The sequence below is a fragment of the Coloeus monedula genome (genome assembly GCF_965178545.1).
Source record: "Coloeus monedula genome assembly, chromosome: 1".
Taxonomy (NCBI): Eukaryota; Metazoa; Chordata; class Aves; order Passeriformes; family Corvidae; genus Coloeus; species Coloeus monedula.
The window spans coordinates 118210539-118225790 of record NC_138781.1 but is presented as its reverse complement, the minus strand read 5'-3'; positions in this window follow the sequence as shown (position 1 = coordinate 118225790).

The window sequence follows — 15252 nt, the reverse complement described above, 5'->3', positions numbered from 1 at the left end:
GCTATCATAGTAATATTTATGTATGAAATTTCCACTAGACACAAAAGAATATTAACAACATAGTTAGACCTTGATTATCTTAAATTTTTGCTCAGGTTTCAACAACATTTTGATAAATTCTATATTTTTAAAAATTTTTTTAGGGCAGTAAATCTAATCAATTGACTTAAAAAAATTAATCCAGATATAATGACAAGGAAAAATAACATTACTCTAATACATCTTTTTGTATATCTAAAATATAAATGTTACAGCCCATTCTTTCTGTATTCTTTATTTAACTTTCCCTTAAACATCAAGTCCTATCAACTTGGATTAGAGCAATGAACATTTCATTTCCTGTCTCTGCTTGTGTGGTAGTTCAATTAACTGATAGCAGTGTGAGGTCTATTTAGGTGGTAAAAAATCAAGTTTACATCCTGGATTGTAAAACGAAATGCTGTCCTCCTGCAATATTTAGACACCTACTTATTAAGCTGCACTCCAGATATGCTTAACATCTTAGATTTCTGTACCTGAAGTAGCTCAACAGTGCCTTCTCACAGCTCTTTCTTTTTGAAATCTGTTTTCTGCCTCTCCAGGGATTCCACTACCCTAAAACTTGAGCATTTTAATGTTTTAGAACTCTTTTCAATTACACTGTGACATTTCAGTGATGTCTAAAACAAGCTCAAACTGCTATTATAACAAACCCTTCCTTAAGAAAATGAAAAAAGTGTAACCTTAGTGCACTATTCTAGTTTCTGCAGTTTCATCGTGGTTTTGTTAGTCAACAAACTGAGAAGGAATGTGACTTTAGATGGAACTTGTGAACCAAGGTACTCTTGCTATTCCAAATAAAAATTTCATGCAACAATTAAAAATAGTTAGCATTATCCTGATCTCCAGGCAATCTCTACTGTGGCCAGTTTATAATGACTGGTTTCCTTCTCACATAAGTTCTTCATAAGTCATTCTTCCCACGGAAAACTGGGTCCTTTCCCTCCATCTATATTTGTGGGCCACAATAGTGTGCATAGTTCTGCCTAAAATTTTCTTGAAACTTGAACTGTAGATACCTCTTGATACTTTAACATCATTCGTTTTTTTGCATAATCCATATACAGCTTTCTACTCTATTCTTATTTTGGCTGTTTTTATTTACAGTACAGCTTTCTTTTCTGTGTTCTAGTAATTGTTTTGACTTTCAGGAGCCTGTCTACACAACAAAGGTACTCCATTTCATAGAATCATAGAGTGATTTGGATTGGAAAGGACCTTAGATATCATCTAGTTCCAATCCCCCTGCCATGGGCAGGGACATCTTCCACTAGACTATGTTGCGCAGAGCCCCATCCAACCTGACCTTGAATTCTTTTTTTTGTTGCTATTAGATGTTATTATGAGTACGATGAATTTGTTGAAGGTCTGGATTTTTTTTTCTTTACTTCAAAGACCTGATTCCATAGGAGACTCAGCAACTTAATGCACAGTGTTGCTGTCTTGCTTCAGTTATTTATGAGACTTTTTTTAGAAGTAATCTCCATATAATCCCCAGTACATTCATTATGGAAAGCATGAAGAATAAGAAATGATTGTTTCCCTTTTTGTTCATTCCCAAACTACCCAATGTGTTCCACTTTATGCAATGTTATCAGGAAAAGAGCAAGCCCCACAAAATATCTGTAAATATAAAACTACAAACTAGTAACAAAGAAACCACAGCCAGCATGCTGGAGCTGTTACTCAGTGCTCAAATTCCACTCATTACACACAGACAAAAGGTCTAATTTCCATTCATCAGGCATTCAAACTTCTCACTAGCAGGACCTTTGCATGAGTAAGAATGCAAGAAAAACAGCAGGAAACCCAAATTAAACTACAGTGCAAGCTCTTTACTAACACTCTGGCAACATCACTGAGAAATATTACCATATTGCCTTAGAATGGAAAATGGACCATAACAGCAGATGGAAATAATGTAAAATGGGTGAATGTATGAAAGGAGCTGAGATTAAAAGTCATCCTGATTATCATTTTTAAAAAAGAACAATTGACTTCTGTGACATTATGAAATGTCATATAACCAGCTGTGTTGAGAGTTGTTTAGGAAAAAGGTTACGCATGAGATACTGCTTGGTTCATATAAACTTCTTCCACAACACTGAAATCAACTAAAAATGCGTACATATTTTTAGTGAAAAATTATAGAAAAGTTCATACAAATGCATACATTTATATAAATTCCTGATGAAATCCCAGTGACCAATGTAGATCCATGGAAATCCTGTGTAATTCCTCTGCATCTGATTTCATGACCCTGTTTGTGAAAGTTCTTTAGTATAACAAACAGTTGCCTATTTTTGCTAGATTTCACTTCAGGCTTTGTAATCATAATAAAATTGAAAACTCAGGGAATAATTAAAAAAAGAAATAAAGTCACAAGCTGGAGTCAACAAAGTCTATTGTACAGCAGCCTTGTAATAATAAAATATTAAAAGAAATTTAGTCAGTGGTACTGATGAGGATATTAATGGGGAAAGATAAATGTTGCAGCATCTTCAGAACTACTAGGTCTCATCCAGTCAAATGGACAGGTTTTCCTTGTTAGGAAAACTAAACACTGACTCTAGCATGATTCCTTTCCCATTTGAAAAAAAAAATTCAAGTTCATTGTGTGTAGGTATTTTGCTTGTTGTGACCAAACCAAAAAGATAAAATAATTTAATTTATTTTTTTATAAATTCCCTTGGAAAATGTGGTAAGAAAAAAATTTAAAAGTCTTAATTTCTCATTTACATGAATCCAAATTTTTAGTTGGTTTGGTTTTTTTTAATTACTTACTAAGAAAATATTCTTTCTTTTATTATTTTCTCTGGAAGAAATTCAGAGAGTTTTGCTGTAGAAGACAGATGGTGTAGGCACAGACCACACCAGCTGTAATATTGCTATTGTTTCCATTACCCATCATAGAAGTCCTTTCCATGGATATTAGGCAGCATTTCTTTACTGAGAGGTAGGTTATACAGAGGAACAGACTTTCTAGGATTGATGCACCAAGCCTGTCAGTGTTTAAGAGACGTTTGGATAATGTCCCTAATAATGTGCTTAAAATTTTGTTCAGCCCTAAGGGTCAGGCAGTTGGACTAAATGGTCATTGTAAGTCTTGTCCAATTTATATATGTTCTCCTCTCCTCTCCTTTCCTCTTTTCTTTTCTGCAACCTACCCAAAGGTAAGAGCACACACTTCCTTTTGGGCTTACACTAAATATGTCCATCTTTAAATGTAAAAATAACTTTAAAATACTCTAAAATCTAAGCCTTTGTATACCCAGAAAATGTTAAGTATTTGACAGAAATTAGTTGAAATTACGTAAATGAGCACCATACATACACATACATAAACATGTAATATAATAAATATATCTTTTATATCATGTGTTTGTAATCATTTAAATATTTGTTTGCCTTTAACTTGGAACTGATTAGCTTCTACTATTGGACAGAAAGCTCCTATTTAAGCATTGTGTATGTAACCAGTATATATGAACCTGTATGATTTATCTCATTCTGTTTTGTAGGTTAAATTAATCAGTTATCAAGATAAGCTAAAAGGGTGTCTAGCCTTGTGGGAGCTAGAATATTATAGACAGGGAATGCTTTCCTTTGAAACTATTTAATTTTCATGGAAAGCATTACATTTTAATTAAGAAAGAAGTAGAGGAACACTATTAATTTTCCCTGTCTCTTTTCTTCTTTGCCTCTGTTTCATGAGGTCTTTTACTCATAGTTCGGATAGAAATGCAGGAGACGCAGAGTTGTTCTTCAGACTCAGAGTTTATTATATCTTATCTATAGTGCAGCTGCACAGAATGTGCCTCTAAGTTAACAAGGGGAAAATGGCCCCTGAGTGCTACCTTTCAAGGTCTTTTAAAGTCCAATCTATCCAATTATGGAATGCCAACTAATTTATTTTTACTTATAATCCAGTAACTAAACATTCGTGTTCTGCACTGCACATTTTTTGAAGCAATACCAAAACACCCACATTTGTGATGAAGAAGGAGGAAAGAAGAAGAACTAACGTACACCAAAATCCTCCATCTTGTTTCATATATCCCAGAAACCTAAAATTTCTACATCTCTACATATTAAAGTGATATAACTTTTATTATACAGCAACAATCTCAGTGCTGTTACATAATTTGGGAAGCCTTTCCCAAGGCCTCAGGTCAAATGCGGTGTGCTTTTGAGGATCATTGCCTGTCAGCACTGAAAGACTGAAATTCCCTGAACTCAGGGTTCCAACAGAACATTAATGTGGTTCTCCTTCCCTCTGGAGTATAGGACATCTGCAGCTCAGTTCTGCAGCAATACATTTGGGACATGCAAATCTTTCCCTGGAGGGGAAATCAGAAAAGCTTGTATTCAGCTTCTAGTAAATTCCAGTAAATTCTGGTTTGTTTCAGTGTGTTCCCTACTCAAATTTCTGAAATGATGCAAAAGAAAAATGCTGTGTAATCTTCCAAGTCTAGATTTAAACATTAAATATATTCAGCCATATGGAGTATTTTATTTTTGCCTTCTTATAAATGCATTTCTTATATTCTACAACAGTGTGAGAGTGGGAAACACTGAAATTACTGAAGTTTACCTCTCTTTCCTTTGAGAAGGTTATTCTGGGAGGTATTAAAGAGCACCTGAAAGACAACACAGTCATTGGTCACAGCCAGCATAGATTTGTGAGAGGGAAGTCCTGTTTTAGCAAACCTGATTTCGTTTTATGACCAGGTAACCCACCTAGTTGATCAAAGGAAGTCTGTTGATGTAATCTTTTTGGATTTCAGTTAAGCTTTCCATACTGTCACTCACAGGATCCTTCTGAACAAAACATCCAGCACAAAGCTAGATAAACACAGCATGTGATAGGTGAGCAACTGGCTCATGGGTTGGGAACAAAGGGTTACAGTGAATGGGGTCACATCAGACTGGTGACCTGTCACTAGTGGGGTTGCACAAGGCTCCATTCTCAGCCCTGTGTTCTTCAACATCTTCATCAACAACTTGGATGGAGGACTGGAAAGGGTAGTATGAAAATACAGAAAATGCAAAATTGAGAGGAGCTGTTGACTCCCTCAAGGGCAGGGAGGACCTGCAGAGAGACCTCAACAAATCAGAGCACTGGGAAAACACCAACAATATGAAGTTTAACAAGAGAAGTATTGGATTCTGCACCTGAGATGGGGCAACCCTGGATGTGTAGACAGACTGGGAAATAAGAGGCTGGAGAGCAGCTCTGCAGAAAGGGAACTGGAGGTCCTGGCAAGTTGAACATGAGTCAGCAGTGCTCTGGCAGCCAGCAGGGCCAGCCCTGTCCTGGGGGGCATCAGGCACAGCATTGCCAGCCTCACAAGGGAGGGCATTGTCCCGCTCTGCTCTGCACTGGGGTGGCCTCACGTTGAGTATTGTGGGCAGTTTTGGGCACTGCAATATAAGAAAGATATTAAACTTCTAGTGACAGTCCAAAGGAAGCAACAAAGATGTTGAAGGGCCTTGAGGGGAAGGCGTATGAGAAGTGGCTGAGGTCACTTGGTCTGCTCAGCCTGGAGAAGAAGAGACTGAAGGGAGTCCTCATTGCAGTCTGAAACTTCCTCGTGAGGGGAAGAGGAGGACCAGACACTGATCTCCTCTCTCTGGTGATCAGTAACAGGACCTGAGGGAATGGCCTGAAGCTGTGTCAGGGGAGGTTTAGGGTTGGATATTAGAAACTTTAGAAAAAGTTTCTTCACCCAGAGGGTGGCTGAGCACTGGAACAGGCTCTCCAGGGGAGTAGTCACTGCACCAAACCTGACAGAGTTCAAGTGTTTGGACAATACTCTTGGGAACAGGGTGTGATTCTTGGAGATTGTGCTGTGCAGGGCTAGGAGTTGGACTAATGATCCTTGAGGGTCCCTTCCAATTCAGCTTATTCTGTGATTCTGTGACTCTGTAATTCTGTGATACCTTTTATTACTGCACTCATAAACTGGTTTGTTCTTCATCAGTATTACTTGCTACCCAGGTTTTCTTTCGTTCATCTGCTGTCCAATTTGAGGTGCAAAATTATGTCAGTTTTAGTCGGAGTTATCCATACAGCTCCCTTAAAACATTTGTTACCACTTAACAACACAAATAGCTCTCATATATCCACAGTTAAATAAGGATGAATTTAAAGGTATTACCCAACATCCTGGTACATTTGCCCCTCAATACTGGAAGAATCTTTTTTTGTTATTTGTTAAAATTGCATAGTTTCTTATCTCATTCTTTTATTGTATGCAGCAAACAAATATTCCCTGAGGTGCCGGCAAGAGTGGTGGATGATGGGATTGTGTTTTCAAACCATGGCGTGTAAGTAGTGATATTATCAGATCCTTAGAAGTATTTGCTTATTAAACAAATCTCTGTACCTTCATGTGAGATAGCAGAATGTTTTGATACTTTTCTGTCAGCTTAATATTAAAGATTAGCATCTGACATGCCATGTCACATTCTTCTACCTGCCTTTCCTACTGCTTTTGAATCAATGAGGCTTCATTTCTAATTCTTGGTAAATATTTTATAAAAATATACACAGACGATTTTGCAGTGAAATTCATAGAATCAACCCCTAAGTGGGTTGATCAGATATACTGCCTTGGAAAGATACTCTGCTTCTGGTTTTTTATTGAGCTAGAATAAATGGATAGGAAACCTGTACTGCTCCACTGAGCACATACAATTGAAGGGAAAGCTTTCTTTTGAAATTGTGTAATATTTTGTAAATTCAGACTTGCTTCAGAAGTTAGGAGAATTGACTTTGACTTTGAAGAAACTGGAAGAATTCCAAAGGCTAGTTCAGTAATAACACTCTATGCCAAAGTTGATGATTTCTGAATGCATACTTCGGCTTAGGTACCTCTCACTGCACAACTGGTTCAATACTTGCATACTATAACACTTAGTAAAGCTTAGCATAATTCATTCACAAACTATAGGTAAATGCACAGAAATTTTAAGTATAGGAGATTAATCTTTACAGAGTAAAAGTGATTTTCCCCTAAAATAATTACGACATTAATTCAACCAAAATGTACATTAAGAAGTTATTATTTAAGATTAGTATGTTAACAACATATTCAGAATCTCCAATAGAATTCCTGTTCAGTCTTACATTTTCTTCTGTGTAGAAAGTAAATTCCTTCTCAGTCCTCTACCATTTTCTTGGTTTTTTCTTCTTTTTTTGGCAGGGGGAGTGTGTAAGGAAAAGGTAAGTTACTATCTGGAAAAAAAGAGCATGAGATTTGAATATAGAATCTCTCCATTTTCTGAAATTCAAAGCACAACCAAAAATAATATTCCATCTCTGGTATTGCTACCAATCCAGACTGCAGTCAGTCATAAGTTATTTTCTTTTGGTCTCTGATTTTGATTCCTATTTAAATTAGTTATTCAAAATGAAAAATCTTTGTGAAGAGGTTATTTACTAAGAGCTATATTCATCCAAGATTAATTAACTTTATACTTTCGAGTAAATGAAGAAGAATATCAGTTTGGTCTTCATTTTCAGATTTTTTTTTAATGTTGGTGTCACCTACATCATTTACATGTGTTTACACTGTGTTACTAGTAAAAAAACTGCCCTGCTATTGTAGTTTATTTGCCTTTCAGCAAAGTCAAATGCCATTTGGATTTGCAAGTAACATCAAATTCAAAAGCAACATCTACTATTAACTGAAATAATGTTTTCCCATCATTTACAGCCTACACCAGATATACAAAGTGAAAAATAAGGACCTTGTGTCATTTTGGAAGTAAGTACATTTAACTTTGGTTATGAGCATATATACAAATATAAGTCTCTGTTTTTGTATAACTCTATAGATATGGAGGGAAATATGTATCTATACATATAGCCTGTATCTGTCCATAAAGCCATAAGCTTACATTTTCCCTGGAGCAGATAATATTGTTCTCAGTTCAACTGACCTAATTTTCTTTCAGCAGAGATGAACCTCTTTGCAATTAGCACTGAGAAGAAGGTTTTTCAGAGATAAAATAGGCATCTAACTTGTTCTTTGAGTCCGTGAAAAAATTGGTAGGGTACATTATTTCTGTGCTGAACTCCATTTGGGTTGATTTTCAGCACTGATTTCAGTAATTTTTTTTGTGAACCCAGAAAACATGTCCTACTTTTCACTGTTTACATAGGGTAGTAGCATTTCCAGCAAAAATGGGATAGTGCTTGTGCACATGGCAAATTTTACTTTGGCATAAATTGGCAGAAATCCATCAGCCTTTAATATTTATGATTACCATCTCAGTGTAGTCCAGTGTTGTCAAACAGGAGATGGGGGAAATTAATTATTAAATGGAGCAATAAATAAAAATGGTAATTTTTTATTAGTAGTCAAATTAACAGGAAGGATTAATCCTGCCATATGAACATTTGGATACCTGAGGGGAAAGAAGAATTTTCAATTAATATCACGTTCCCTTGACATAACAATTTGAGAGAAGAAAGGGAGGAGGTTTCTTCTAATTAATCAAATACACCAAAACAGAATTATAAAGAAGATTACTTTTTTTTTAATTTGTGCCTTGCCCTCCACAGTGGAGAGCCTCCTTTCACACACATTGCTGTTCATGTTCCATTCTGAAGAGTCCTAGTCTATAAAATGCATTTTGTTTCTTGCAAGTAACAAAAAAATCTGTTATTGGCTATGACAGAGTAGGTAAATATTCTTCTTCTCAAAAAAAACCCATTTTTTCTTTTCAGCCACAGAATACACCTTTGACTTCCTTCAACAGATGTCTTTGGCCCTGACATAGAAAAAACTCATCTGAAGAAGAAAACTAAAGGTGCAGAAAGAAATTGAGACCCTTGAACCCAGACAGAGATTTCAATCCCAGCTGTGAACAGACTGTAGCATTTAAAATGCTGTCCTGCCACATTTATTGTTTTCTATCTGTCTGCAACCATATTAAATTCAATCATCTAAATATGGCATGTGTTACATTTGCTAACTGATATACACGGCGATACATTTTCTTTCAGGTTGTAAGTCACAATGCAGAAGACTACTGATAACAGCACCCCTTAAAACTTTTTTTTTTTTTATCCAGATAAGTAACACACAACTTTGGAAAGAAAAGCACTAGCTCTGTAAGTTATGAAATCAACAGTAGAGCATAACAGACTCCCCTCCTCCTCTGTTAAGTTGACATTGGATAAAATTGAAGAATGAACTAATTTCTCTGAAAATCAGAACAAAACAACTTTTTTTTGTGCTTGATAGGAAGAATATAAAATATGATTAAAAATACAAAAATAGTGACCATTATAATGATATTTATCAATGATAAATATCATTGATATTTAAAATATCTAAATTCAGCCTTATTTAGATATATCTGTGATAGTTATTATGCATGCATGCATACAAAGTTTTGAAAATGTAATTTTAAAAGTGAAAAAATGCAGTTTCCATAAAGATACATAAAGGACCTCCATTTGTCCAATCTGCTATGATATGATTACTCATTTAGTGAAAATACTCCTATAAAAACAGAGTGGAACCAAGGATTGTTAAAAAAAGCAGTAGATACTTTCTTTTTCTTGACTAGAATTCTGAGCCAACCTGGTTGGTTGGTTGGTTTGGTTGTTTTTTTGCTTTTTCTCTGAGATTACATATGGATTTTCATCATTTAAAAACCATTTTACATTATAAAATGGAACACTTTCTGCACAGCTTGGAACAGAGGAAAAGATCAAATGCTAAATTCTTCCTGCTGTGAGGCATTCTTGAAGGCTGAATTTCAACCTTCTGATCGGCTTCATGCAGGCACATGAGAGAAGGATTGAAAAGAGAGGTGTTTGAGGGGAAATATCTGAAACAAACACTTGAAAAAATGTGGGCTGCAGAAGTTAATTATTTTCATGTTTTGCTCTGTGTATGCTTACCATTTTTATTGAATTTTATTTTAAGCACGAATAATAACTGTCTTGCAAGTTGTCTAGAAGCTTGACTAGCTATAGATAAGGTTTAATTTTACTGCTTTTGAGGAGTAGAAAGAATAAAATAATTTTCAACACAAGGCGTCGCAGGAAAATATCTTTTTATTAGAGAGGTTGACAGTGAAAGTAGAATTTAGCAAGAAGCATTATCTAAATTACTTTCAGCAGTTATTTGTACTGCACTGTTTACTACAGTGCTTAGTGACTGCAGTTGATTGAGACTTAATTATGTTGCTAAAATAATTATAGCAATGACCCAAATCACAAGTATCTTGTGCCTAATACTCACTCTCATTTTCAGCACAGTCTGAAAATCAACTCCATTATAGTTTAGCACTTCTTTAGAAAGGCCGGTAAGAATGGTTAAGAAGATCACCCTGAAAAAAAGCCTGAAGATTACTGGTGATTCAAGATTTCAGGGTAATATCTTTCAATAATGAATAACGGATGTCAAACAAATTCTGTCTATAAATGCATATTTGTGAAATAAATGATGCACAGAAATCTTCTTTAAGCATAAAAGATTGTAAACAGACATAAATTTAAAAATCTGATGAGACCTGTTGAAAGGCACTTGTCTTCCATTTTCTATTTGCACTCACATTTCCTAGCAATAAGCCTAAAAAGAATCAGAAGAACAGTAACTTAATTTTACCTGAAAAAAATTGACAAGAAAAATTAACTGAGTGCAGCAGGGTTTTTTATTTTCTGGGTGGTTTTGCCCTTCTTCAGTCTGCATAGGGTCTAAAAGAACAGACTTTGTAGCACATTTCAGTCCCAAGGAGAAGTAAATAGAGTCCTTCACCATCGCTGTAACTGTTAGCTTTATTTAATGAAAACAACCGCAAAAATGATGGTGCCAAATTTTTTTCTTTCTGATAACCTTTCTTTTCATTCCCGGACATAGAAAATGCCATGATCTGTCTGAAATGATCAGCAGCTGAATACTAGAGGCTTACTGCCTGAGTTACTCATAGATCTTCTGTTTTTTCTATAGTGATACAATAAATACAGACATGTAGTGTGTCTGTGTATAACTGGAAGTCAAGCAGACCACTACAAAGAGGGAAAACATCTGATTTCTTATCTCTTTTAGCATAATACCACCACTGCAATGTGCTTTTAATGGATCTCAGATTATGGCACCAGTGTTACACAGTGTCTTGAAAACTGCGTTGCCGACAAGTAGCCCATAATCAACTGCCATTGAAGGAAGTGGGAGCTGTAGGGCTTGCAAGAGGGTGGAGGAAAAAACAGGTGGACTCAGACTGGAGGCAGCCAATAGCCAGTCACATAATGAACAGCTCTCTTGCTGTCTCCATGTCCCAGTTTTTTAGCCATTGGACTACAATATTAATTTCTTCCTTCCTCATGAGGCACCCAGTTGTGTTGCTCTATATTTACAATGTGTCTCCCAGGCAAGCTGCCTCAGTACCTGCAAAAATAAAGCATTCCTGAGAAAAAAACTTCTGTTAATGTTTTGTTCACAGCTTAGAGCTGGACTCATGACACAAACTCTTAAATCACCCTTTTCTTATAATTACACTGATTCCTCTTATGCCAGAGAATATGGGACATGGTCTACGGTGACTGGTTCAGTGCTCCTAGTCCCTGACAATTTTTTATGCTATCTGCAGCTAACACATTGCACAAGCACTGGTGAGACACCGTCAGTGGAGATGTTTGGTACTGAGACGGGTGGAGTTTTCCACAAGGTTTGATGTCTTGGAAAATCAAGGTGGTGCCTTGAATTATGTTAGGGCAAGTCCTACTCAAATGGGAATTAGAGCAAGAGCTATAGTGCTGAGAAAAGCAGCCGGGTGCTTAGAAGCTCAGACGCCAAGGGGCTAATGTGTATGTCTCAAACACCAATAGCTGGATAGCCATGGATTACTAAACAAGGATTGCTGGCAAGAACACAGTGTGAGAAAGAACAGGATGTTGCTGGAGAAGGGGACCCTACAGAGGTAGGGCAGCATTTTTCTGGCTCTTGGAGACAAGCACAGGACTGTACAGTGCAAGTGCAGGGGTGAAGTCGAGAAGAGGGTATAGCCTGTTGAGCAAAGGCAAACTTATTATGAGGTATCAAGACCACCAAAGGCCCTCATAGCACTCTGACCCATCTCCAGAAAGGTCTGTGAGAACGAAGTGTGAATGATAACTAACCAGCATAGAAAGCAAGAAACATAGCTCCAGGGCAGGGGAGGCTTGTCTGTAAAAAGGCACACCCGTGAAACCCAGGTGGCACCCTCAGACCCTTGACTCCCCATCAGCTTGAATGACACTGGAGCCAGGAATGGCAATCCTTTCTTTCTTCCTTTCTTCCTTTCATCTTCTCTTTCTCTGTCCTCTCTTCTCTCTCCTCTTTCACCCTACCCCTTACTCAAAACCCACTGTGCTCCTACTAGAAGATAAGGGAATAGGTGATATCAATTTCTTCCTTATATTCTAGGGCTCCCTACTATGGCTAGTAGCAAAATAACCCCTACTTGCCAAGGTGTCTCACTCTAATTAATTCACTTCCTGAAGAAATGCTGTCTGACACTTTTAAAATTTATATTTGTAATAAATTTGGGAGAATAAGAGTCACTGAATTTAGGAGAATAAGAGCTTCAGGGAAGGGAAGGAAAAAATTTGTGAGCCTTATGAAAGAGAGGACAAATAAAGGTCTTAAAAGCAAGCAAAAATCAATGACAAAGCTTCATAAGTGATGACATGTCAAAATATGTCCTCATTTAGAATATGGAACTAAATTCAAAGTAAATTAAAAGTACAAATCTAATCTGTGATATTATATACTTTGACAGAAATTAATTTTCAAGACCTTTAATTCATACTCTATCATTTTTAGAGGCATCTCTGTAAATTTAATCTCATGTTCTCAGATAACTGTACAGAAATTGCTACTGATGGAGTTACCTCTTCATTAGGGTTATACTCAGTCTCATTCCCAAACGTCATTTCTCTCTAAGTGAAAAAGGAAATATTTTTCAAGGTGGCAATATCTCCTGCATAAACAGCATTTGATTACCGTTTTATGATAATATTTTGGGAAGGAAAAAAAAGCCCACGCAAATGTTTTCCAAACCTTCACAATTTCTTTGTATTTATTCATAGGTGAAAATGTTTGTCTTTAAAAAACAGGGCAAATATGTTATTTTGCATGCTGTTGGAGTTGTATGATCCCAGTAGTTACAGATTTAATCTTTTGACAACCATTTTGTAACCAATCAACTGAAACAGTAACAAGGCAAAACAAAAGCTTTGTGCTTTAATTTTCCCCAGTTCAACACAGAAGATATCTTCTGCTGGATTTACTCAGTGAATGGGGTTGATAGATAGATGCATGCTGATGCTCCCAGCTCCCAGCTATGAGGAAATTGAAGATGAAGTTGCCAAGTTACACTTTTTCAAGATATTGGGTTTAATGGCACATGATAACTATAGGCTACTTTGTTAAAGTTTGCTTTCATACATGAGACAGCAGTAGAGACAGGCTATTTCAATTTAGACTATCCCAATACCTTTGAAGAGCATTTTTTTTCACCTATTCCTGCAAAATGAGCAACTGCTGTTGATTTCATAGTAACATTCAAAATATTAAGGCTTTGCCTTGTGTGAGCAAACTGCTCGGGAAGTATGCACTTACAAAATGTGAATGTAAAATTAATCTTCACCTGTATGTATATATAAAGGTTTCACTTTAAGCTAATACTTTCTTTTACACCGTTGCTTGTTCAGGATGAATCAGAAATAAATTCATTTATGGAATGTACTTTTTGAGAAGAGGTCTTATTAAAATCAGACTAAAATAGTATGAAAGCTATTACTTTTCTATTTCAATTGCAAATACAGAGATAAATATTTTTAATGAATACGTTTTTTGGCTACCAAAACTGTTTAGACAACTTTGTAAGAATATCAATGGAGTAATAAATATGTAAAACCTCAGTGAAAGATTCCTTTTTGTGCATCATACTGTTCATGTTTTGATGTCCATGTGCTGCAGAATAGTTACAAAACCATTTTACGGAAGACTAATTGCAGACTGGGTTGATAAATCCCCAGAGAATAAACTGTACTTTGTGACCTTACAGACTCAGGCTGTCCTTGATTATGGTAGGTCTCTGGTGACCTACTCTTTTTGTAGTTTATGTCCCTATTGTTTTTTATGCTTTTATACGGTAATTTCTGCATTGTTTTATCCACTATTTGCTTTATCCTTGTTATCCTTACTTTCCTCATTAGTACAGTAGATTAGTAGTGTTACCAACACAGCTATCTCAGGAAAGTGTCAAATTTCTTCTCCAACATTTTTCTTCAGCTTTGGCCTCCAATAACTCATTCAAAAAATTAGAGAAATGTTGTCGCAGCATGCCCTCTACACAGGTGCCAAAATGAACTTTCAAGAAATCAGTCAACTGTTACTTGTAAAAGCATCATTTTGTAGAAACCAATGCTCAGATACTTTGGTTGAAGCAGTTTGCAAAGAGGTGCCCACTGAGATGCCCCTTTTTGAATGAAGTTTAAACACAGGCCACTGCCTGGAATAGAAGCCACCAGATGGCAGCACGATTGGCAGCTTCCCCTTAAGAAAGGAGAGGCTCCGCTTCAGGGAGAAGTACCCGGTTAGAGACACGCTCTTGTTCACCTTTACACACCAATAAACATATCAGTTGCTTGTAGCTCTTTGCCTGGGATTATTGCAGCATGCTCCTGCTTACAGCAGAAGGAAATCCTAATGTTTTTTATTGGAAAACATGTCATGTGAGACTGCTTTTTCAAAAAGCACCAGTCCCTTGAGATTATTGTTTTACTGTATTTATCCTTCTTCTATGAGACAGAAGAATCCTTAATATCTTATGCTGAATTTGGAAATGTTTTTTTCATCATTTAAAATTTAAAAAAAAAAAGAAAATATCCAGAGTTAATTTGATAAGAGCCCACAGAGTATTCTCTATTTTTTTTTACCTTTCTTTTTCTTAGAAATGCATGCGGAATTTTTGTCTCAAATAAGGTAGGTTTTTGTGTCAGAGCTCAAAGAACCATCTCAGCCTCAATTTGGTTGTCAATAGTTAAGAAGGTGTAAGGGATTATGAAGTGCTAGGGGAAGGTCTTCATACTTCTTATCCTTCCTAGTTCTCTGTGTGTTGTCCCAGTGCTCACTTTTAATAAATTCACTCTCCTGGTGTTGCCAAATTTCTTTACAGAACTCGAGGATCACTGTTGATCTGTTC